This window comes from Heterocephalus glaber, unplaced genomic scaffold (assembly GCF_053883595.1).
Source record: "Heterocephalus glaber isolate CG9 unplaced genomic scaffold, H.glaber_assembly_v1.0 deba00001577, whole genome shotgun sequence".
Taxonomy (NCBI): domain Eukaryota; kingdom Metazoa; phylum Chordata; class Mammalia; order Rodentia; family Bathyergidae; genus Heterocephalus; species Heterocephalus glaber.
The window spans coordinates 27,374,394-27,400,353 of NW_028258358.1; the positions used below are offsets into that span (position 1 = coordinate 27,374,394).

The 25,960-nt window shown below is 35.7% G+C and overlaps 1 protein-coding gene and 1 pseudogene across 4 annotated transcripts in view; both read left to right on the forward strand.

The window, feature by feature from the left end:
• Positions 1-25,960, forward strand: part of Gpc5 (glypican 5) — a 1,453,028-nt gene that overhangs the window by 1,283,157 nt on the left and 143,911 nt on the right. The gene's annotated exons all lie outside the window — the stretch shown is intronic.
• Positions 7,635-9,629, forward strand: LOC101726188 (glyceraldehyde-3-phosphate dehydrogenase pseudogene; annotated as a pseudogene).

Consider the following 25,960-nt stretch of genomic DNA (forward strand, 5'->3'; position numbering starts at 1 on the left):
TCCATGTCTCTGATCCAATTCAGAGGGTCACACGAAGTAACTGAAAGGACACTAGCTCTGTGTACAATAGCATCTAGTTTTAACCTCTCTCCATAATTTATAATCCGTGTGACATTCAGGAAGTTGCTTACCTCTTTTGAACATCAGTTTTTTATACACAGAAATTCTCTAAAATTAATTGTGGTGAAGACTGAAATAACACGTTTGGTACATCAAGAACTCTCAATGGCATTTGCTATCATGATCACTCTAATTAGTACACATATTTCTGCTGATTTTAGGTCTGTTTTATGTCTGTTTTACCACTGAATGACCTAGCCCAGTCTCCGTTCCTCACCTTTTATGAGATCCACACAACCACCTACTTTACCCCCAGCTCACCTACCTCATTCCCCCAAGCCCACCACAGCTCCTCCAACCCCGCCCATAATCCAGCTTCTGTACCACTACCAAGGCTATGGTTCTGAAAAGCAGTTCCATCATGTTGTACTTCAAATACCCTTCATTGCCACACACTTGTCTTATGATAAACTTAATCTTAGCTTTAGACTGACTTGACCATTTATGATCTGACTCTTCTCCATCTCTTCCTTCGAAGTCATTTCTCTCCACCAAATATTCCACCCATGTACTAAGTAGCTTGGTTTTACTTGCATCACTTCAAACCCATCCTGTTCTTCCCTTACTTTTTAATTTTGCACACAGTATCCCTGTTATTTGGAACAGCATTATCTCAGCCAGCCTGGAAACTTCTACTCTTCCTTTATGACTACAGTCAGTCTTTGCTTCTCTATGACTGATTTTCTTAGGCTAAACTGATTGTATCTTATTTTGTAGTCTCACATCCCATTAGGCAATCTTAAAACGTCCAGTATAACAGTGTGTTGCATTTGCTGTCTGTTTACCAGTTCTTTTCACTGGCTTTGGGAAACTCGAGGACAGTGTTGGAACTTCTTTGTATTCCCAGTGACTCCATGGTGTACATCCTTTTATTTTCTAAATGAGTGAATGAATGAATGATGAGAAAGCCACAACTGATATCTTGTCTCTACCTCTTATGCTACACCATAGAGTCTGGTTCAACTAAATATTCCAGTACACATTAAATTTTGTTATTGTTATATATGTTAGCCGACATCTTCAATGGTAGCAATAAATTAAGTGCCTTCTGGGAACAACTCTGTGCTCTTTTTTTCTCTCTCCCTTTTATCTATTGCTACTTTAAAGAGTTCGTGCATATGACTTGGTAGATTAATTTGCTACAACACATGTAATAGGAGCCCTGCTATTTCTTTATAAGTGGTTATAATAAAATATTCATACTTGCTTGTGTTTTGTGAAGATCTATATGTGGTGGAGCACATGTTATTATAATCTTATTTTAAGAAGAAATATAGATGAAAGTATTTTCTTTAACTGTTCTTAATGTAAAGCTTCTAAATTAAATATACAAAACTACTCATGTAGAAGATATTGAAATCATAAACAAAACACAGGAAGAGGCTTACAAAGAACAAATAATATCAACAAATACTTGAATTTCAATAAAATTACTAAATTAGTACACAGTGAAACAAAAGATCTACATGTTTAGATGTCAGTAAATTATTGGATACAGATTGTATGAATTTTGTCCACAAAATTTCATCAAACTGTTTATGATATTTCAAGAAGTTTTCAATTTTTCACGCTCAACTCAAATGTTAGTCATAAAGAAATGCAATCACAATAGAAAGCACTGGCATTGGTATTTCATGGCCTTCTGTGAAGCAAGTAGCAGTAGGGATAATATTAAAACTCCAGAGAAAACTTTTTCCACCAATCTCCTCATTCTCAATATAGGACAAAGGACACAGGGTTGAAAAACATGCAAGAAAACCCAATGTAGTCATGGGAGTTATGACCCTGATATTTGAGGTAAACCTGGCTCTGAGAATGGTGACTGACACGGAAGTGTGGCATCTAGAATAGAGTGATTAGATACAAAGTGCGTAAATTGGGGAACAGGCAGATTTCCAGGATGGTGCCTTTGGGCAACAAGGGAATCAAGGAATCATGCTACTTCCCAGATTTGGTTTTTCTATGACTTAGGACCCTAAGGCACTAGAGCACAGCCTTTTTAATTTGTCTAGTGTCCACTGCCCATTGGAAGAACTGGTCCTCATGGCCTGGTGGACAGAATCTCACTGGTTCTAGGAATGAATGGAATTAGACATGCTGGAGCCTTTAATGATACTTGTAGGCATCAGAGCAGATAAGGACTGATGTGGGTGTTTTCAATAGTAAAGTGTTATGAGTAATATAGAAAAAGTTCACCTACTTAAAAAAATGTATAGCTACATCCATTAGTGCAATATTTCAAAATAGTTATTTAAGTGACAGATCATGTCAGTTCTTGGACCAAATTTCTCACTGTGTATTCATCTCAATGAGACATGGCAATAGCCACATATATATTTTAATTAGTAGACATGCTTTTTTGAACTGTTTTAGGTTTACAGTAAAGTTAAGTGAGAAGTTAGAGTTCTCATATACCTTCTCTTCTCCATTTCTCCCTATTTTAACATATGCTGGTATTTTTAATGTTAGTGTGTTATATCATCACAACTGATGACTCTATATTAATATATTATTGTTATTGTTATTATTATTATTATTATTGAAATCTGCAGTCACAGTGGGTCTTACTCTTAGTTGTGTTTATTTTATGGGTTTTAACAAAAGTACTAGAAATGTACCTATCATTATTACAGAATCCACAATAATAGTTTAACTCCCCTACAAATTCCCTATGCTCCATCTATTTAATCTTCCCAGCTCCTGCCAATGATTGATCTCTTTATAGTCTCCAAAGTTTGGTTTGTCCTGGAACATCATGTATTAGAAATCATGCAGCCTTGTCAGATTAGCTTTTTTTTCACTTAGAGATGTGATTTAAGATTCTTCCATATCTTTTTCTGTCATAATGACTCTCTTTTTATTTATATTCTATTGTATACAGATATATGACAGTTTGTGTACCCACTTGCCTAGTAAAGAACATCTTGGTTACTTCAAAGTTTTGGTATATGAGTAAGTTTATTACAGACATTTATGCGCAAAGTTTTTATGTGGACAGTTTGAAACTCATTTGGGTGAGTGCCAAACAGTATGGGATCATGCTTGGTTTTGTAAACAAAAAAACCCTCCAAAACTGTCGTCCAGAGTGACTCTACCATTTTTCATGCCCACTAGCCATGAAGGAGTATAATCCATTGGGCTTTTAGTGAGCTAGATAAATATATTTCTTTGGGCTCTTTGGTGCTGGTAGCCACTCTGTCTCTGTCTAGGATTCTATCTGTTTCTAAGATTTCTGCAATCTTGTTTTGGTGGTCATGTATTTCTTTAGGAATTGTTGCTGTTGTTGTTGTGGAAACACTTTACTTTTCTGTCAATTTTGAAGGTTAATTTTTCAGTATATAAAAGTCTGTTTTGAAAATTGTTTTCTTTTAGGGCTTAAAAAACTTTGCTCCAAGCTCTCCAGGCCTTTAAGATTTGTCCTGAGAAATCTGTGGTTATTCTAATTGGTTTGACTTTACAAGTGGTTTGCTGAACTTTCTGTAAATGCTTCTTATATTGTTTTTTTTTTTAATTTCTGAAATTTGGTTATGATATGTCATTGAGAAGTTCTTTTCTGTTGTGGCTATTTGGGATTCTATATGGTTCTTGTACTTGAATGTTGAATTATTTCCCTAGATTTGGAAAAAATTTTCTGCTATAATTTCAGTTATTAATTTTTTTATATCTTTTGAGTCATTTTCTAATTTTTCCTTTATTTCTATAATTCTGAGGTTGGGTTTTGGTTTTGTTTTTTTGATGTTCATTTTTGAGTCACTGTGTGGTTTTTGCCTTAGGGCTGTACTCACTCCAGTGGCTCTTTTTTGGTGCCCTTCTGTACACCCTTTCACCCTAGTTATTATCTCCGACTAGCTTTACGACTTGTGGGTTTGTGAAGTGTCTCCCTAGCTTCAGAGGCTCCTCTTCCCATACATCCCAGAATGTTGCAAGTTTCCAAACCAAAATGTCTCTCTGGTCCCTTTGGCAGATGGAAAAAGTGAACAGACCACTGAGTTCTCTGGTGGAAAGACAAGTAAGGGGTTGGGGAAGCAGTCTGCTGGATGTAATGTCAGCACTTTCAAGTCCAGCCCCCTAAGATAAACACATAAACAGCTGGCTTCTCATCAAAGAGGATTGAGCTTCCATGTCCTTCACAACCTGAAGTTGCTGCTGCTTAAACTTCTTGAGGGCTCTACCACTAGACTACCTCTTCTCTCCAACTGTCGTTTGTGGTTATTTCCTACCCAGGCACTGTGGTAGGGTGACCAAGGAACCCTGATGTGTAGTTGTTCTGTGCCTTCTGATTCATGGAGTAGCTCAGTCTTAAAGAATAAACCTCTTTCCCCAATGACTTCTGATATCACTTCCAAGTGTGTGAGACACTACAGTAGATTCTTCGGCAACTCTGGCCTGCCACACACAAGTCACTTTCACAATAAGGTGTCATGCTGTATTTATTTACAGCTGACAGTTGTGGAGTTTTCACAGGGCTTGTGCTGACTGGCCCCTCTATCTCCCTGAGCTGCTAACCCTCTCGAGGCCTATGTTGTGTTTGCAGAGACAAAATCTCCTTCTCCAGACCCAAGGTTAATGCTCTAGACTTCTTCATTTTTTTCCTCTGTTTTCTTCATTTTCTCTGTAGTTTCTACTTTGCCTGTCAGCTCTTTCCTGATTCCTGAAGCTCTACTTTTTCTCTTCACAAGGTTATTGTTTTCATTTTTTCACTTAATAATAATGTTTATTTTTAATAATAAGATGATATATATATATTCATTGTAGGAAGTCTAGAAAATATGGAAAAATAGACTACAACTTAAGCAGAGAAAATTATGATTAACCTGCTAGTATATTTTTTCTTTGTTTTAAATTTTAAATTTCCTTTAATATTTATTGATTCATTCACTCAATAATTCAACAGCTGTAGATGTAGGCAAAGACTTTATGAACAAAATTCTGAACGCATGGGAAAGACTCAACAACCGGGATCTCAGCTTATTAAAAAGCTTTTGTACAACAAAAGAAACCACCAACAGAGTGAAGAGACAAGCCACAGAGTGGGAAAAAATGTTGCCAGCTGTTCCTCAGACAAAGAACTAATGTCTAGAATATATAAAGAACTCAAAAAAATCATACTCCCCCAATTTAAAGACCCAATCCAAAAATGGGCATCTGAAATGAATAGACACTTCTCAGATGAAGAAGTAGAAATGGCAAATAAATGTTCAACCTCACTGGTCATTTGAGACATGCAAATAAAAACAATGCTGAGATTCCATCCAGAAAGTATGGCTATTATCAAGCAAGACAACCAATAACAAATACTGGCAGGACTGTGAGAAGAAAAGGAACCCTTCTCCACTGCTGGCGGGAGTGCAGACTGGTGCAACCACTGTGGAAATCAGGGTGGAGATTCCTCAAAAAACTAGAACTAGAGGTCCCATTTGACCCAGCTATTCTCTTTGGTATCTTTCTGAAAGAATTAAAATAATCATACCACAGCGATATATGCACACCCATGATTATAACAGCATCATTTGTAATAGCTAAATCTTGGAAATAGGTTGTTGTTTTCCAGTTTTCTTAATTCTACATCCCAGAGAGATTGTATTTTGTTGCTGTGCTCTACCCTAACATTTTAATATCTCAAATAAATTATTTTGGTGAAACTCATTTGATAGACATAAGTTAAATATATCACATAAAGAAATATTGAATGAAAATACTCAATATGCTGTATTTTTCTTAATAAACCATCAATTGTCAGATCTCCTCCAGACCAACTCTAAGATCCTATCTACTGGATCTCATTGTGTGGAAACCACCAAATCTAAACCCACATGTAAAAATATTAAAATTTTCAAGTATTTATGCAATTCAGATAAATAGAATTAAATATTGAGTATTTGGAAACCCATTTTTAGGCATTTCTCTAGCATTTAAAATGATTAGGAATCTTGCAATATGTATAGGAGGAGGAAAATACATGGTGGTAGAAGATTCCCAAACACTTGCAGCAATATATCAGCTCAGTAGCATATTAAGATAGACATAATAGGTGACATATTAAAATTATACTCTTCAATCATTTGGATGATTTTAAGACAGGTAGAAATTTCTATATAGTATGTCATATCTATTCAGGATATTGCCTTATTTCACTCCTGATGCTGTACCAAAATAACACACTGGACAACTACAGAGTGTATAAATATATTGTTCACAGTTCTTGAGGCTGGAAAGTCTAAAGTCATAGGATAGCAGATTTAATGTCTGATGAGAACCCTTTCTTTCCCTCCAAACATTAACTTGATCCTTGCTTCATCTGGGTGGTATACACACTGTATCTTCACATGGTACAAGAGACTAAAGGTCAAAGGGGAAAACAAGAATTTATTTTATAAAGTTATTAATCCAATTCTTGAGGGCCTTACCCTAATTATATAATCACCTCCTAAGATTTTGTAATATGATCACAATGGCAATTAAGCTTCAACATGAATTTTGCAGGACATATTCAGATCATAGACACCATTTCCTTTACATATTAAAAGTCAAAGTTTATTCATTCTTCTTCATCTCCTAATCTGCATTCTGGCTATATATTTTAGAAACATTGAAGCATGGATGAAACTATGATAAGTAATTTGCCATACTGGTAACATCCGAATATCAAGTTCATGAGGAAGAAAATATGAATGAAAATAAAAGCTTAATTCCAATCTCAGAACTCAAAGTAAGATCAGGAATTTAAGTCCACTGATACATTTCAAGTCCCAAAGAAGAAGACTGGCTTAAATGTTAAGCCTTTATGAACTCAGTTCAGAGAAACAAGTACCTGTTCCTCTCTAACAAGAGACAGAAAATGTACTCTCCATAGGAATCAAATGGAAGCACCTCAAAATTGTCGAGTGCCATGCCACATGTCTCACACTGGCATGATCCCAAGATATCTGCTTGGCTGGAATCTCACTTTTTCTTTGAACTTTTAACAGTGATAATACACAGGGTCAAGGTTTCAAATGTTTTTTGTTGTTGTTTTTGTTCTCTCTACACTCATATCCTTAACAATCTCTTCCAGTATGTGGCTGAAAATCTGTACACAGACTGATGATGCTATGTTTCTAAACTCTTGATTTGTCTATCCATATCTGTATTAGATGTCTCTACTCAGATATCTAAATAGCATCTCAAAATTGAATCTCTAAAATGGATTCCTCCCATCTCCTCTCACCACTACACCCAAATTTTACTTTGTTCATAATTGTCTCAAACTCAATTAGTTATACTCTCATCTTTCTTAATCTTCTGACCAATAATCTAAATTACATTCTTGCCTTACCACATGATTAGTCAAATGACTATTAATCTACAAGGAAATTCCTCTGGTTCTATCTCAAGATGTATCCAGAAATTGATCACTTTTCACCACGTTCACTGCTACTTCCCTCCCCCAAGACACTCTCTTCTCTTCAAGATTATGGCGAGACTCTCTGCTCCTGCGCGCCCGCGGCCGCCGCTCCTCTAGTGCAGCGCGAGCCTCGACTCGAGACACTATGGTGAAGGTCAGAGTGATCGGATTTGGCCGTATTGGCTGCCTGGTCACCAGGGCTGATTTCATCTCTGGCAAAGTGGATACTGTGGCCATCAATGACCCCTTCTTTGACCTCAACTACATGGTCTACGTGTTCCAGTATGACTCCACCCACTGCAAGTTCCAGGGCTCGTCAAGGCTGAGAACCGGAAGCTCCTCATCAACGGCAAGGCCATCTCCATCTTCCAGGAGCGAGATCCCGCCAACATCAAGTGGGGTGATGCTGGTGCTGAGAATGTGGTGGAGTCCACTGGGATGTTCACCACCATGGAGAAGGCCAGGGCTCACCTGAAGGGTGGAGCCAAAAGGGTCATCATGTCCGCCCCATCCACCTATGCCCCCATGTTTGTGATGGGCATGAACCACGAGAAGTAGGACAACTCCCTCAAGATTGTCAGCAATGCTTCCTGCACCACCAAATGCTTGGTGCCCCTGGCCAAGGTCATCCACGACAACTTCGGCATCGTGGAGGGGCTCATGACCACGGTCCACGCCATCACCACCACCCAGAAGACAGTGGACGATCCCTCGGGGAAGCTGTGGCGCTACAGCTGCGGGGCTGCCCAGAACATCATCCCGCATCCACCGGTGTGGCCAAGGCTGTGGGCAAGGTAATCCCAGAGCTGAACGGGAAGCTCACCGGCATGGCCTTCTGCGTGTCCACGCCCAACATGGACCAGACCTGCCCTCTGGAGAAAGCAGCCAAATACGACGACATCAAGAAGGTGGTGAAGCAGGCATTGGAGGTTCCCTGAAGGGCATCTGGGCTACACCGAGGACCAGGTCATCTCCTGCGACTTCAGCAGTGACACCCACTCTTCCACCTTTGATGCTGGGGCTGGCATCACCCTCAATGACCACTTTGTCAAGCTCATTTCCTGGTACAACAACGAGTTCGGCTACGGCAAAGGGTGGTGGACCTGATCGTCCACATGGCCTCCAAGGAGTGAGCACCCCAACCACTGCCCCAGCGAGGCGGGAGGGAGAGGCCTCCCTGCGGAGTCCCCGCCCCACTCAGCCAGCCCCAGCACCCTGAGAATCTCCCTACAGCTTCCATCCCAGGCCCCAGAAGGGGCCCAGAGAGCCCAGCTCATCACTCCATCAATAAAGCCTGCTGCACACACACACACCCCCCGCAAAAAAAAGTTTATGGCAAGACTATACTAGCTGTTCTCACATTTTGACCATCTGAATCTATTTCCAATAGAGCAGTCAGTTGTTTTTATGAGTGCATATCCCTTTTCTACTCAACCATCAATGGGTTTCCATCCCATTCAGACAAAAAGCTTTCCATCATCCTGCATATGTTACTCTATATGTCAACTCCCCTGCCTACTTCTCTGACATCCCTCCCATTCACTCTCCTAGAACACTGAAGTAGCAGGACAATATGAGAAAATTTCAATGAGTATATATTGATGGACTAATGCAGAATAGGGCTCTAAACATCTCCAACCAAAACAATGAAAAGAATTTATATCTAAAGTTTAATTCAGCCTCTTTGAAGTTTATACAGAATTCTTGTTATCCAAATATGCACAAAAAGAGAAAATTCATTTCTTAAGATAAGAAAGTTGATAGAAAAAGTCCTAGCATAAATGCATTTTTAACTGAAGTACAATAACCTGGTAAAAATAATTCTGTATCTTCACATGTCTTGCTTAAGAGGTTATAGGAATACAAACACCTGCACATATATATAAACATGTATATATTTCCATATATTTATTTGCAAATCAGTACTATGTACTAAGAAAGCATGAAGATATCTTAATATTTGGCATTTTTAAGAACTGCGCTTATTTACAAAAACTTTGTTTCCATTTTTTTCTTTTCTCATATTGATTCCATTCCCTTCTTTCCTTTCTCCAAATCCTCCCACTTTCCCTTCCCCTTTGAACCTTTTCTTCCTATGTAAATAGGGAATGGCAGAGGCATTGAAGAGAGGGCAGGCTGATGGGAAAAAAATAAGAACCAAGATAGATTATGTAAAGGCATAAATTTCCAATAAGAATGTCATTATATTGTATACCTAAAATGTACCAATAAAACTAATTTTAAAATAACTATATTATAAGTCTACAAATATAGTTGTACAGTTAACAGAGGGATTGATAATATGTCTAAAAATCCAATGATTACTTTATTCTGATTAAATTGAGAATATGAGAAATTTTTTCACAAATCTCTAGTAGCCATTTTTATCTTCCCACCAAAGATCCACTTAATTTTTAAAAACTAATTTTAAATAATTTTTATTCAACTCTCTATTCACATAAGGTTTGAGTTTGGTGCAGTAAGATAATGTATTATTTCTAGTGAATTTCTATATTCCATTTTTTATTTCTATTGACAATTCATTTCACTGCTCTTTTTAAAGATAGTTTATTATGAAGTTAACAAAGAAAAAATAAATACATTTCATTCTGAATCAGTTTTTATAGGACAGTGCTAATACAGAAGCCATTAGCCACAAGTGGTAATGCAGTTCATGAAACGTGGCTACACACCAGAATCTGACAACTTAGTATGAAAAATATACCAATGTGAAATCTCATTAATAAATTTATTTAATGTTGAAATAACATTTGCATATATTTGATGACAAATATGTACAGTAATTAATTTCATATATTTTATATTACTGTTCAAAATTTGAAATTACACCCATGATTTACTTTCGTAGCTTATAATATGTTAATATTGGCCAGTATGATATGTTATTGTTTAAGCTTCTGTAATAATGCCAAATAGACCACAAGTTTTTGAAAAGCAATAGGAAAACTCTCATTTATATCATACTGTTGCCTGCTCTATCCAGGTTTCTACCCTGAAGGTATTTCATCAACAATTATTAACATAATAAATAATGTCCTATTAAATGAATAGGAAAACAATTCTTTCAGGTCTTTATTTTATATTTTATTCCTTTGCTATAGTTTTAGGGAATCAATATTTGGTAATATGTCTGATATATAGAAATAGTTATATAGAATCCAAAACTTTAAAATAATAATTCAAATCATGTGTTAAGTGAATGTAAATGTGACTTACATTAATTTTTGTTCTATGCTATAGGTGAATATATCTAAAATAATCTTAAAACATGCTGGTCTGATTATCTTCTTGGGAGTTGTTCCCTGGCTAATATAATTTTTCACCAGAAAAAAAAATTGTAAGACAGCAAGAGTGTTATAAAATAAAGGTGAAAGAAACAAAGGCTAAAAATATGATGCTGACCCCCACACTTAGGTTCAATGTTGTTCTAATGTGATGGACTCTACTTGCGGCTCTCAGACATTGAGTAGCCTGTAGATGTCTTTACTCTGCCTGCACAGGAGCTTCATGCTCAGGAGCCAGTACCTTCATGGGCAACTGCCCATACCTGTCCTTTTCTTCCAGGCTGACATTAATGGTAATTGAACACTCATTAATAATTTCCTTGGAATTATCAGGACTGATGGAAGCAATGACATAGCGTATTATAAAGCAGTTTATTTAACTATACACACTGGAGTTAATTTGTGTCTCACTCTTTCAGAGTGAACATTGGTGTCCCTGCAAAATCCATATGTTGATGCTCTACTTTGTAGAGTGATACTATTTAGAGACTGGGCCTTTGGGAGGTAATTAGACTTACATTTGATCATGAGAATCGGGATCCCATAGAAAGAAGAAAAGATATGCATTCTCCCTCTCTGTCTCTATGCATGTGCACACCAAGGAAAGGCCATGTGAAGACAGCTAGGAAAGGGCCCTTCATCAAGAATCTGACCATACTGGCACCCCAATTTCAAACTTCCTACCTCCAGAACTGGGAGAAATAAATGGTTATAGTTTAAGCCATCCAGTCAGTTTCATTTCATTATAGCAGCCTGAATGCAGTGAATCATGCACACTCTGTTTATTCTACTATTCTGTTACCTTGAAATATCCATATTTGTATAGTTTACTTATCAAAGCCCAAGACACAATGAGATATCCTTTAGAGATGGATAAACAACGTTGGTTCTATCAGGGAAGAAGCGCACCTCAACTATTCATCCAACATGACATAAAGGCCTATGTTTACTAATCTTTTAAAATCTATTTTCCTGGTTGCTTGATTTTTCCCTGCTTTCCCCTAATTACTTTGACAGCCAACAGAGCAAAGCTCAGATCTGCTATGCAGCAGTGCAAAAATAATATGTTACTAAGTTTAATTGAGAAACATGGCCAATGTTCCATTTAAATCTTAGTGTAAGAAATAATTTATAATTATTTAAAATGCAAGCTCTTGTTTTTTGTATTTGCATATGTTCTAAACTAAGAAACTATGCTTAAAAAAGAAAGACCAGCGAGATTCTAATGGACCTTTAATCCATCTCAATATGGGGTATAATCCCCCCAATGTAAAATATATCTATTTGCAAAAACTAAGAGTATTTATGGCAAGCAGTGAGAGGTATTGTCAATGTGGTGACCAGAAAGCTTTTGGTAGGATCTCTGATTCATTTTCTGGATATTCACTGAACTAGACATTGCAAAGGCAATGAGCTAACAAAGGACAATCAGACGATATATTTTAAAATATTTTGGACATGGTTGACCAAATACTGCAGGGATATACAAGCTGAGTGGATAATTAATTCTGAAAGTTTGTGAACATGGCAAAGAATAGAACATTTCCAATGATATAATGAGGATGTAGTCATAAGCTCTATCATTGTTCAATGTGTATCTTTAGAATATTTGTGTCCAATTTAGAATAGAGTTAGAATCGGTGTGATCAGTGTGAGATGGGGTCACCTGTAGAAAAAAGAAAATGGTTGTTTTGTTGTTTTCTTTTTCTACCTAGTTTCAAAAATAAATGATATATATAAAACATTTTGTCCAATATGACATTTAGGTGTATTAAGAGTAAATTATTGGTGACTCATTGCTTTTCTTCAGTTCACACAACATTTTTTTCAAGATACTTATCAGTGCCCTTATTTTTTGACATAGCTATATACTTTAGGTTATACTCTAAAGTTCCAACCTAATCAAAATTCTTATCCTCCTTATATGTCTCTTGTAAGCTACATGCCTTCCGCTGCTTCAAATAGAGTAGTAAGTACACTTGCATCCTTAAAATATATTTTAGCATTTTACTCTTTGGCATTAGATATTATTCTCCTTTCTGCTATGGATACAAACACCATAAATTGGAAAAGACATACTTCAACTGTCAGATCAAAAGTCCTTGGGGCTGGGGATTTAGCTCAGTGCTTTCACCACCTGCTGCACAAGCGTAAGGACCCGAGTTCAATCCCCGGTGCCAAAAAAAAAAAGTCCTTGTTGAACATTTCTCGATAGTGTTTGTGAGAAAGACTGTTCAGAATTATTGGTAGTGCTAAATATAGAAAACAAAAGTTCAACAGTGAGACTGGAAAAAATTATGGAGATATATGTAAGGGAAATAGGTTATGTTATTAGGAAGATTAGTAAACACAAAATTACTTAGACTAGTCACTATAAAATATACTAAAATCACAGAGAAATAAAAATGTGATTCACATGTGCCTATTGGCAACATCTGTTTGGAAGGTGATTGGGTTTTAAGGTCACCGTACTCATCAGAGGATTCATCAACTAATGAGTTTGGTAGCTGAAAGTGCTGTTAGGAGATGCGCCTTGGTTGCAGATGGGTCAATGAGGGTGTGACCTGGAAGGATGTATTCTTGTCTCAGGCTCCTCCCTTCTCTCGCTGCTTCCTGGCTGCCATGAATCAAGCACCTTTTCCTCCACCAGGTGCTCTGCCATCTTGTTCCTACCTTGGAGTCAGCCACCCATGGGCTGAAGCCATGAGCAAAAATAAGCCTCTCCTTTTAAGTTGTGGTTGTTAATATTCTGTCTCAGTGACAGGAAAGTGACTAAGATACATGTCAGTGCTGATGTGTGTGCAAGTGCTGCTTTGCCTCTTGTACCTGGAAACTTCATTGGCAGCGAGAAAAGACTGATAGGAGGAAAAGTTGGTGAGAGAGAAAGCACAGAATGCTACTTTAACTTCTGCTCAGAGTTAACACTCTGTCACTTTTCCTCATAGTCTAATGGACAACATCAGCAACATTGCCAAGCCTGAAAATGTAATAGAAATATATATTATATCTTCAAGGAGGTACTTGAAGTCACATGACAAAGGACAATATATACTATTCTTTTAAGGAATCGAGCTAATATTTAGGAATGATAATGCAGTCTGCCAAAGGTCCTAGCTGTATTGTTCTAAGTGAATGTCACAACTTAAGACATCATAAGTATCTATCCCAAGAGAATGAAATCTTGTTGGCTCCCAAAGTATACCAGATCTTTCTTATGACTTTTATTCACAATCACCAGCAGAAATATTATGGTGGGTAAGAAGGTACTGGGAAAAGAAAATTTTCTAGCATTTACATGACTTTTCAGAACAACTCCAAAATCTCCAATGTCTATGAGACATGCATAACTCTGGCAGTTATATAGGCACAACAGCTGTCAACAGTAATTATCTCTGCAAATGATTAAAAATACTACATGTATATGAAAGGAAGTAGGCTAATCTAACAGACTGGTGTTACCGATTCAAATGATGAAGGAAAATAAATATTGGACTTACTAATGTTTCTAGAATTGTCTCCAGATACTTTGCCAGCCCAAGGTGATGAAAAAGGGCAGGATTTGAGAGGAATGGCACTGGGAGCAAAGACATGAATATCACATGATGTTATCAGAATTGCAGAAAAGTGTGCAGGGTAATAATTGCAGTTTTGAACGTGGGCACAATAGGCAATAGAACAATTTACAATAAAGAGAAAAGCCTACATATTATTCTGTACATTTGTATTTTAAATTACGTGTTGGTCTTGTGCATTGGATTTTAAGCAATAAAACAGTCAAGCTCAAACTTTAGCATGCTTGTGTAGTTTATTTAAACCCTCCAAATTTTTTAAGGTTCTGGCCGAGAATTGCTAATTTAGCAGACCTGACAGGTGCTGGTTATACATGTTTTAATAAGTTCGTGAGGGCTGGGGATTTAGCTCAGTGGTTCCAGCACCTGCCTTGCAAGCGCAAGGTCCCAAGTTCGATCCCCGGTACCAAAAAAAACATAAGCACATGAGAGATTCTGATTTAGATGATCAGGGAACCAAGCTTTGAGAAACAGCAAACTAAACAAGCAAACAACAGATCTTTTTTAATACTCTTTAGATAAACACTTAGTGACATCCCAGAAGGAGCTATTTTTATATAATAATTTTTAAAATATAAGGACTGAATAATGACTCCCTGCATAAGCTTCTTTATTCTGTTGCTTTAAAATTTTTCAAATCAGTCTGCACGATGAAAATTATTCATTATTCTCTAGCCAAAATTAGGTAATGTGCTAAAAAATATAAATTGGGCTTGGTCCATTATTTGTACATGACAGTTTCTGAAGAGACATTTTATATTTAATATTAAAGTCAGACAAGCTATATAGAAGCATTAATACAGAGCATTTAAAAATTAACAGAATATTCATCATTAAAAGGAAATATAAGCACAAGAGTTGCAAATAAAAATGCTCTGTCAATTTCACAACTACATGAATAACATTTTACCATAAAAACCTACTCATTAAAATTTTTAGGTTAAGTTTTTACTCTTAATTGAACCAAAGGCCTTGCACATGCAAGGCAAGTGTTCTACCACTGAACTAGGGATGTAGCTTGGTGCTCTCCTAGGATGCAGAAAACTCTGGGTTCAGTCCCCAATACTGAAAAATAGAAAAGGATATTATAGTTATAACAGTCTACAAATCTTTGGATTAATATGAATGAAATTCCATTAAAATCCATGCCTTGGGCACTTTTGACATGGCTGGATGGTAAAATCATTTGCATTAATGGTAGAAAATAAATTTAAATATGTTTAAAATATATTCCCATTCCACAATTTTACTTTTTATTTCCTAGTTATATTTTCAGTAGAAAAATGTATAATTATTGCCAAAAACTTTTAACACCCTCAAGAATTAATAGAAACTAAATCAACAAGATATGGAAAAACATTACCATCAGCTTCTCACTGAATCAATACAATACTCCAAAATGGCAGAATGCATATTCCTTTCAAAAGCTACAGAACACATTCAAAATTTTCTAACTTTAAGGCTAAAAAACAAATTTTAACAAATTTACAGAAATTGAAATCATATACACACTCTGCTTTCTGACCACAATGGTATCAAATTAGAAATCAGAAGCAGAATGATAAGAAGAAAATCTCCATCTAAAAACCATGATTAATCAAGGCTTAAAAAGAAGATCTCAAAGGAAATTTCTTAAAATTATATTGAACTGACCAAGTATGAAATACAGTACATCAAAATTTTGTGGTGCATTGCTCTCACTCATTTAGAACACTAAACGTTTGCATTAGAAGAGAGAAACTCCAATAAATAATATGAACTCCACCCCAAGAATCTTTGGAGAGAAGAGCAAATGAAATGCAATGCAAGTAGAATGAAGGAAAAAAATCAGAAGTAGAAATCAATGAAATTTAAAACAAAAATTAGAAAAAATAAATGGGAAAACAGTTATTTGAAAAGATGGCAAAAATGAAAACTACTGGTAAAACTAGGACAGGAAAAATAGAAAAGATTCAATCTATCAATATTAGGAACAAAACAGGGTACCACTGTAGACCCTGCAGACATCAAAAGGGTAATAAAGAAATGCAGTGATTCACCACACATATATTTGACAGTGTAGATGGACTAGATCTATTCCTTACAAGCTACCATATATAACCCCAAATGAAATAATCCGAATAGCCCTGTTAAAAGTTTTAATTTATAATTTATATACTCCTCCCCAAAGAATTTCAGACCCAGTCAATTCAACCAAAATTTCTCAAATGTTTAAAGAAGTAACACCAATTCTGCAGACTATTACAGAAAATAGAAAGAATTTTAAAATTTCCTCTTTATCTTATCAAGCTAGAATTACTCTGATAACAAAGCCAGACATATATAGTGCAAAAACCTTCAAAATATTTGACCAATATCTCATATGAATGTATACTATCTTATATATGTTCAGAATATATGAAAACATTTGTATACGATGATTGATGAAGTTTTACCACGATTGAATGGTCAGAAAGATCTGTATTTAAAAATCAATCAATAAAATCTACTATACTAACAGAATGAAGAATAACATGATTATGTTTATTAATGCAGAAAAATCACTAGACTAAATTCATATCTCGCTGTTGATAGATTCTGAATTAAAAATAATGAGGAACATCCTCAAGTTTGTAAACATCCACTGAAACACAAAAATATAGATTAAAGCTAATAGTGAAAGACTGAACGATTTCCTCTTAAAATCATTGATAAGTATGTTTACTCTAATCATTGCTATTCAACGTAGCACTGTGTTCTGACCAGAATATATAGGGGGTTCTTGACTTACAAACTCAATTTGTTCCAGAGGGCTGGCTGTAACTCAAGTTGGTTAATTGAGGCCCAGGCTCCTTTTCACAGACTTCAAAGTCTCTCTCCTGTGTACAGACAGATCTCAGTGTCCTTAGAGAGACATTGGCCTAGGGTTTCTTCATTAACCCCAAACAGGAAAGGATGTCATAATGTCCTTCCAGAACTCTTTAGAAAGTTTAGATCTTCTTTTAAATCTGTATCTGAGACCATTTGGAAGCACAAGGGGCCAGCATTTTGGTTGTAACTCAAGACTTTGTTCATAAGCTAAAACTAAAATTTTGGTTATAACCCGAGTTGTTAATGTCAGGCCAATTGTAATTCAAGGGTCCACTGTACTTCAAGGAAAGGAAATAAAAAGCAGACATAAAGGAAGAAATAAAACTATTTCTACCTGCAGATGCCATGCCTATCTGCACAGACAACTGAAGGATTCTACAACATAATTCCTAGAATTATTGAGTCACATAAAATCACTAGATCAATACACAAAAGTTAATTGAATTTTTCTGGATTAGCAGTAGACATGAAGATGAGTTAAAACCTCACTAAGACACCACTATAAACCTCTCAGAATGGCCAAGAAAAAGTGACAACACTAAATATTGGTGCAGATGCAGAAAAAAAAATGGATGACATTTAAATTAATGTTGGGAGTATAAATGCTACACCCACTTTAGTAAGCAATTTAGCAGTTTCTTTTAGAAATTGGTATAATACCCCTTATTCTATAACTCAAGAAGTAGTTCCGGAATTGAGATGCTGTTCTTCAGAATACCTGATCCTATGAAAGTGATGCTCTCTGTCTTCCCAGTTTTATTTCCTTATTGTACATTTCTCCTTTCTGCACTGAACTTCTTTCTACACTTTCCCATGTAATACTTTGGAAGAGTGAAAAAACCACCCTGGCTCTAGGTAAGAAGAAAACAGCTCCCCAGGGACATATGATGTGATTTCCTGTATGTCCTAGCTAGTATTAACACATGCTCTTTCTTCTGCCCTCTGAGAAGTAGACCATTATGTCAACTTCAGTAAGAACCACCCAATTGACTGGCTTAGCAAAGTTCTGGGTGTGACCAAATGGATTTACTGAAGATGGAAGAAGACCCACTCTCGGTGTGAGTGGCACCAATCCGTAATAGGCTTGTGGCCTGAATGGAAAAATAAAGGGAAAGAAGGAAGCTTTGCTTCCGTTTCTTCAGAAGAGCTCCAATCTATGACTTCATTTTGGACCTCTGTCTCCTGGCTTCCAGTGCAGATCTTTTAACTGACTGATATAGGCTTGCATGAGACTCTACAGTGAGCTCCAGGCCTTCCACTATTGACTGCATCCTAAGGATCTCCAGCTCGCAGACAGCCCTGGGACACTCAGCAGCTCAGCAGGCAGCCATTATATGGCTAGCTTGCAAATCGATATCTATATCCATAGATAGGTACAGAGATACAGATTTTTATATTAAATCTCTCGCTCTCATGAGTACTGACTGATAACATACATATAGATTTGCTCTTGAAGCACTGGATGAACTTTTCTGTTTCAAACATGTGTGTAGGTTTGAAGCATGTTTTAATAAAAAGCAGAGCAATCAGAACTGTGTAATCAGAAGCTATTTTTCATCTATGATAAAATAATCATTACCAGACAACCACGAAATTTAGGCTGAGAAGACTTCATCTAAGTTTGGATCTTTTTCCTTTGTGTTCTTTATGTTTTGTTGGTTAGATTGTCTAAATAAAGAACAATGCTGCCAGCAGTCATGGGAAGACAACAACCTAGATTCATATAAAATTTCACAGTTGGAAAAGCTTTTCTATCTCCATTTTCCTTCTGAACTTCATATCAACTTTCTTAGATATTTATCATTTCCATTTTCTAGATGAGAAAAGTGGACCTCAGGGATGAGAAGGGACATATTCAAAGTTGTTCCAATTGTGATTATAAGAGACATGTATGAATGTGAATATTCTTTCTGTGCCCTATGCAACAACTACTTCCCTAAAAAAGGCAATTGTTCAAGCAACATAATGAAATGACTTGGTCAAGCAGCACAATAACTCCAATTTTTCCATGCTTGAGTGCTCAGACATATGTCTACACATGTTGTAATGAAATATAAAATCTGGCATTATTCTCAAAATAGTTGAATGGAGCTATCACAGCAGGTTCCTGGAAAATTGTTTTTAAAAAGCTTGACTTGTCTTTTCTATGAGTTTATGTATGTTTCTTGTCAGATGTGACCCCGGAAGTATTTGTTATAAATTGTAAGATTGGAAAAATGCTTACATTTTAGATGTTTCATAATAACCACGTCTAAAAAGGCTATTTATTAATTCAAGTTTTCTGCACTTTCTTTCTTTCCAATTTGAAAGTTTAAATTCAAGGAATGATAGGAGGAAGGAGCCTGAGGAAGAAAAATTATTTCAAATGATTTGCTATTCAAGATAATTTCATCAGCATGTCTCTGGACTCCAGACAGCAAATAATGCAGAGAATTCACAATTAACAAGAAAATATGATGACCTCATTCATTATTAGTAATAATGCTATCTGAACTGCATGAGCTCCTTGACTTGGATGTTTATAATTGCTTTGAAATTTTATCTCATAAAGCTTTTTCAACACTGGAGAATTTCATTTAACTCTTATGATACTATGCTAAGAATTAACTGCTGTAAATATGATCCTACAGTTCTTATAGAAATGGAAAAAGCACAGAAATAAAAAATAATGTGGAAAGTTTATGCCACAGAGGACAGGGATTCACAACAAACATGGAACATCTCTGTGTATTAATATCATAACCACAATCTGAACTCATTGCTTGTGTAATGTGTGTTTGTACACATGCAGAGTGCCAGTTAATTAATCTAAATTATTGAATTTTCTGATCTAAGAGGTTATGTGGGAAACGTGACTATTTTAACAAGTACTTTACCTAATTCTTTCTAAAATGCATCACACATTCTTGCTTATCAATATTTTTCTTTTTTTTTGTTACTGCTGATGAAGGATGTCAATGGGATTAGATACAAATACTGAAGATTTAGACTCTCATCCTTGAATTGAGTACATGTGCTCAACCTCAATCATTCTATTTCAAAAGCCAACACCATGTTCTTCATACAATGTGGCACTGATGGTAATAGCAGTAATGAAAATGATAAAAGAACAGACTTTCAAATTCATGAGAAGTAGCTTTTTTACTAACTCCACCATTGTTCACTACTAGCCTCTCAATTTATATGCCAACTATACAGAGGTACCCATTGTTCTCTGAATATTTCTTAATGTTGTTTTCTGGGTACTCTTTCTCATTTGTTTGTCTTGCTACCTCCTTCCCATCTTCTGACATTCAGGTTGACCACATCAGAAAAGTCTTCCGAGGGGCTCCTCAAAGCCTACTCTTAACCCTACCGTGATCTATCATCTTTCTAGATTGTCACACTAGTTTGCTCTCTTCCTCTAGTAGACTGTAAGCTCTGTGAAGTCAGCAATTATTAGTTCAACATTGCTATATAGCTTGTGCCTAACACAGTATCTGGAATGATGCACTTCTATAAAAGATTTCTGATAAGTGAATGTATGACTAGAACTATCTTTTATTTTAATATTTAGAACTTGTAGAATACTAGAATGCCATCTTACTGATCTATCTGGACAGGGAAAAATGAAAAAGCTAACACTCAGAGAGATTAACATCTCAAAGTAGTTTGTGTTGGGGTGAGAACTTGAAGCCAGTCTAAGATGAAACAAATAATAATATTGAGTAAGTTTTACTTAGCACCACTTGGAATACAGGGAGTGTGGACAACACATTTCGATATATTATTTTACTGACGCCTTGAACAACCCTACAGAGGGCAGCATAGATCATCCTATCCCTCTTTCCCAGCTGGGGACATTAGAGGTTAGAGAGCTTGTGTGACTTTCTTGAATAAAGAGACAGCGAGTCAAGCCCAGTTCTGACTCCAATTCTGTGTTCTGAAGGACTGGACTCTAAAACTCAAACCATATTCTTTTTAGTGTAGCTAAGATTACTTTTCCAAAATTATTGAATCCCTTGAGTTTATTACTCAAACTCTGCAAATACCCATGTGAGGTAACTTTGCAGCCAGTGTTCAGTGAGATGACTGATGTATTATCTATTATTGACTAGGACCTAAGACTGACACAAGGGCAGAAGAGGAGCTGAATTATGCGTATTACCAGATTCACCACTTGCCTTATGGTCAGTAATTGTATCTCTGCCTCAGGAAATATAACATGAAAATAATATTTATTTTAACTTTCCTTTGGGTAATATTTTTAAAAAATCAACCTGACACTTTTGGCCATATTCAGGTATTTAAAGAAACAATTTTATGCTGAATTTACACAAATGTACTATTAAACTGAGAATTAATCTGGGAATTTTTTCACTCTGTGGAAAGCTGTTGTTGTACTTTGCTTCTCTACATCTTTTTATCTGATCACACACCAAATGGATATTTTCTTCTCATCAGCTTATTAGACATAAATTGATTTAACTGTTAGAGAAAATAGTATATTATTCTGCTTAAAAATTCACAGTGCATTAAAAAGCCAAGAACAAAACATCTTTTGGAAATAATTTGTTACTCAAAATTATTCCTTCCTCTTTTTCCTTCAAATTGTGCAAATACTCAGTGCTGGATACAGGTAAATTGGGAAAATCATTCATTGATATTTTGTAGTGAATGTTCATTATTCATTGATATGATGTTGCTTCTAATGTCTATATACTATATTGTAAGCATGTGGCACCTATATACTCTCAAATGATGAATTCATATTGTGAGCTAAAATGTAAGTTCAAGTGACCTGTTTCCTAGCAATTTTCTCAATATTTTACATTTACATATCTTTCAACGGTGACACACAAGATAAACTGATGGGTTTTATTCCAATAGAGGGAAAAACTATGCAATTTAATAAAAGTAGTAAAACTACCTACTTTTAAAACCCAGTTCTCAACAAAAGCTATATTATTAATAATGCAATTTCTACATTTTTCTATTGTGATTCCATAATTGGGTGTTAAATACTTGGTTGTAATGCTATATTCCTCCAGAATTTATTTCATCCTGCTTCCTAATAACTGCCAAACAAAGACTGTCAATGTAAATTATTATATTTCTTTATTCTCTAAAACTATGAGAAACTTGTTTTGAGCATTTTACAAAGCTAAAAAAGATCTATCTTCACAGTGATACTAACAACTCTAAAATCAAAACAAATCAAAAGAATAAGATATTCTACCCTTAAATTTGTTTAGACCACTTTATATTGTAAAGAGGGAAAGTTGGGGTAGCAATTAAAGCATTACTTCCTATGAATTTATGCCACATTTTCCTTTCAGGTTTTAGAAAATCAAAAGCCTTAAAGGTGAAACAGCTTCTGCTCCAATACTTATATTTTCCTTTAGGAACTAACATTGGTACATGAACTTATAAATAAAGCTATAGATTAAAGATCAATTAGGAACTCTCAAGAGGTATCTTTGTCTTTCCCTCTCTCAGCTAGTTGATAAGTTTCTCTCTCCTCTTTGCAGTCTACACGAAGGCACTGAGATGCTTGTTTCCCACAGCAGAGTGCTTGTTAGTCTGGTTCTGAAGCTGCTCCAGCAACCGGTGACCTGTTTGAGAACTTGTCTTGACCAGCTCCACAGGTGTCCTGGCTTAATGCTGCTCTGGAGTGCTTTTAATAGATAAGTGTACTCTATCTGCTGTGGCAAAGAAAAATAGAGCAGGCAATCAGACAACCATCTTCTCTAACCTGAGCTGAATACTTAACATAAGTCAAGGGCAAAGGAAACATTTATCTTTTACAGTGCTCTGAGATGCCATTGAAAAACTGCCTTTTCTTTTTTATATTTATGTATCATACATACGGGACAGGATGTAACCAGTGCGTTCAACAAACTAGACAGAAAAAGTAAGCATTCAAAGAGGCTTTCACAAAAGCATTACCAGAGCTGGCACAAAAGGATATGAAACTAAATTCACTGACATGTCTCACTTTAAGGGTTGAGCTTTTCAAATATTTGTTTTGTTATGGACCCACATTTGTCTATTTACAGGTAAAATGTTGGGTTAATTAAGGTATACTAAATAATTGCATATATAGAAAAAACTATTTTATAATTAATTTCAGGACTTTATTTCTTTAAAATTGTCAAAAATTAAAACTGAAGAGCAAAATAACAAATAGTATTTGATTCTACAATGTACATAAATGCAAATAAATTTTTGAATTAAATTTATTTCTATTTCTCTTATAAGAAAGATCAGGTTTTAGTGATTATGTGACAAATGCATCAAAGTGATGGGGAAAGATATGACTATATGGGGAAAATGTTTAATTGTTTTCCTATTTGCACAAGACTCCAAATTTGTGGTAGGATGTGTAGGGAACACTCAACCTTCACAAAGAAGAAAGATGTAGGAAAATGTGGCCCTGGGCATTTATATCAATGTGTTGCGTGGGCCGGACCATCTATACTTGGTGTAGTGTTTATCTTTCTGAATATGTGGATTGTTCTACATACCTACAATGTACACTATCTCCAAATCACTGTGGAGATGGAGGACTTTGACAAATGAATGGAAGCCACCAGAAAGGATTACGGATGTGTATCAGGATGATTCTATCTACCATACTGAGAATTTAATGCATGGGGAACTGAGTCTAATATCAAAAATTCTTCCTATCACACAGAGAGGAAAACCCAAACTTATTTACCCTATCTGTGTGGTGTCCAGTTGTATGGCTGGCAGGCACTAAACTATAAGATAAGTGATCTACATGTCACTCCAAGCAAAGAAAATTTAGATTCTAAACTGAAATGAAGATAATAAGAGAAAAGGTAGACATAAGGAATGAATACTTCCTAATGACATGAGTACAACTGAGATATTTAGAATTTGAAAAATGTATAGATCAGATCCATTTAAATTCTAGGTAAGGCATGACCCATATTGTGGGGTAACCAAAACAAAGAAGAGAAATAATTGTGTCTCAAAACCCTAAAGGGCATGACCTTGATCCCCAACCCTTAGACATCTGTTGCCAAGTACTGACTGCAATATTTCATGAAATGCTCAGAAAAGGACATTACATACTACTTAGAACTGCAAGGCTTAGAAAGCTTTGCACACAACCAACCCTGTGTAAGTAATATTTGGAGTCTTTTGTAATCAAAAAGGTTGTATATAATTTGGGATTAGCATTACCAAGGGAAAAAACTTTCCAGTTTGATGGATTAAGCAGCTTCCTTATTCACACATGCTGTTAAGACTCTACCTGATGGAGGCAAACAAGGGGGGCTCATTACAGTTACCTTTGTCCAAGTTTAATGAGGCAAGGAAAAACCCTGAATGTCCTGTTTAGGGATCATTTCCATTATAAAACTGTCATTAAATATCCAGTTCAAGGATAAATTTTGGAAAAGCCTATTTAGATAACACAAATGAACACCTAGCTAAATCTTTGACTAGAAATCTTGAACAAACTGCCACGTTGTTATCTTTGGATTTTGCTCTTACCAGGATGTTTTGCCTGTATATCTCCATATCAAATAGACCACTTCAACTTCCTTTCCAGTTTCAAATAATACTGGATTGTTCCAGAGAATATTTAAACTTGTTGTCCCCAAAGTTCTTTGAAGAAGTCAGCTTATTTCAAACAACCTGGGAAATAAAAGAAAAGGAAGAAAGAAAAAAAGAATAACTAAAATGTAGTTTAGAGAAAAATAGACTGCTTTCCTTTGATATGGCACAACTAACCATTTTTGTACTTTCTACCCCATTCCTTTACATCGGCACTATCAAGGATACACACCTCTCTCAATTCAAAGAAATTTGTAAGACCTACAGAAAAGTGTACTTAGTCACTTATTCACAAATTGTTGCATACAACTCTAGAGGATCTACAAAGTCCATGGGCTTCAGTTAAGAGTTCAACATTCCATTAATCACTCTTTTGGATTAGAAATCATTAAACAGACTACCACCCTGTCTTTCTTTTGATTTTATTCTTTCCAAGGCAAGCTTTAGGTTTTGAGAGAAAGGAGAAACAGATTCATGGGACGTAGGAAGGTCCTTTATTATACAACAAGAAGAAAATATTACCTTGTTTCTATAGGAATAGAGACTGCAATCGGGAATGTGATTGGGTGATTACACAAAGAAAATATGGCTTGGTTAGAATTCCTGAACTCAATTATTTCTTTTGTATTTAAAATGCAGAATTTAGATTCCTGCCAATTTTAAGTTGTTCTTCAGCAGAAATTATAAAAATGGTAGACGCTCAGTAAATGACTCATATTTCTCATTGTGGATATACTTTCAATTTTATGTACATAAATTATGTGTGGAACAATAGAAATAGTCTGGGTTCTGAAATATATGGAACTGGGTTCAAACTGGGCTAAGCATTATAATTCACAAAAATAAGTTATACATTAACCCTGATTCGCTAAAACAGAGAATGATTTCTCCTTAGAACTCACTGGACAAAATGTAGTTCCTGATTTTCTCTCCATAATATGTAAAAAACTTGTAAGTTAATCATAGAGGGTTAAATCTGCTAAGGAGCTAAATGTTTGCATTATTTTTGCCATGGAAAATCATGATTTGTTCTTGGACTCACTCATTATTACAGCCGTATCGGTAGAACGGCCATGTGTTGCCTTTCATTTGTTTATAAATTTGCCAAAACACTACACATCTTTTCATTCACCCAATTTCTCTCCCCTAGTAAATTTTGTATTTTA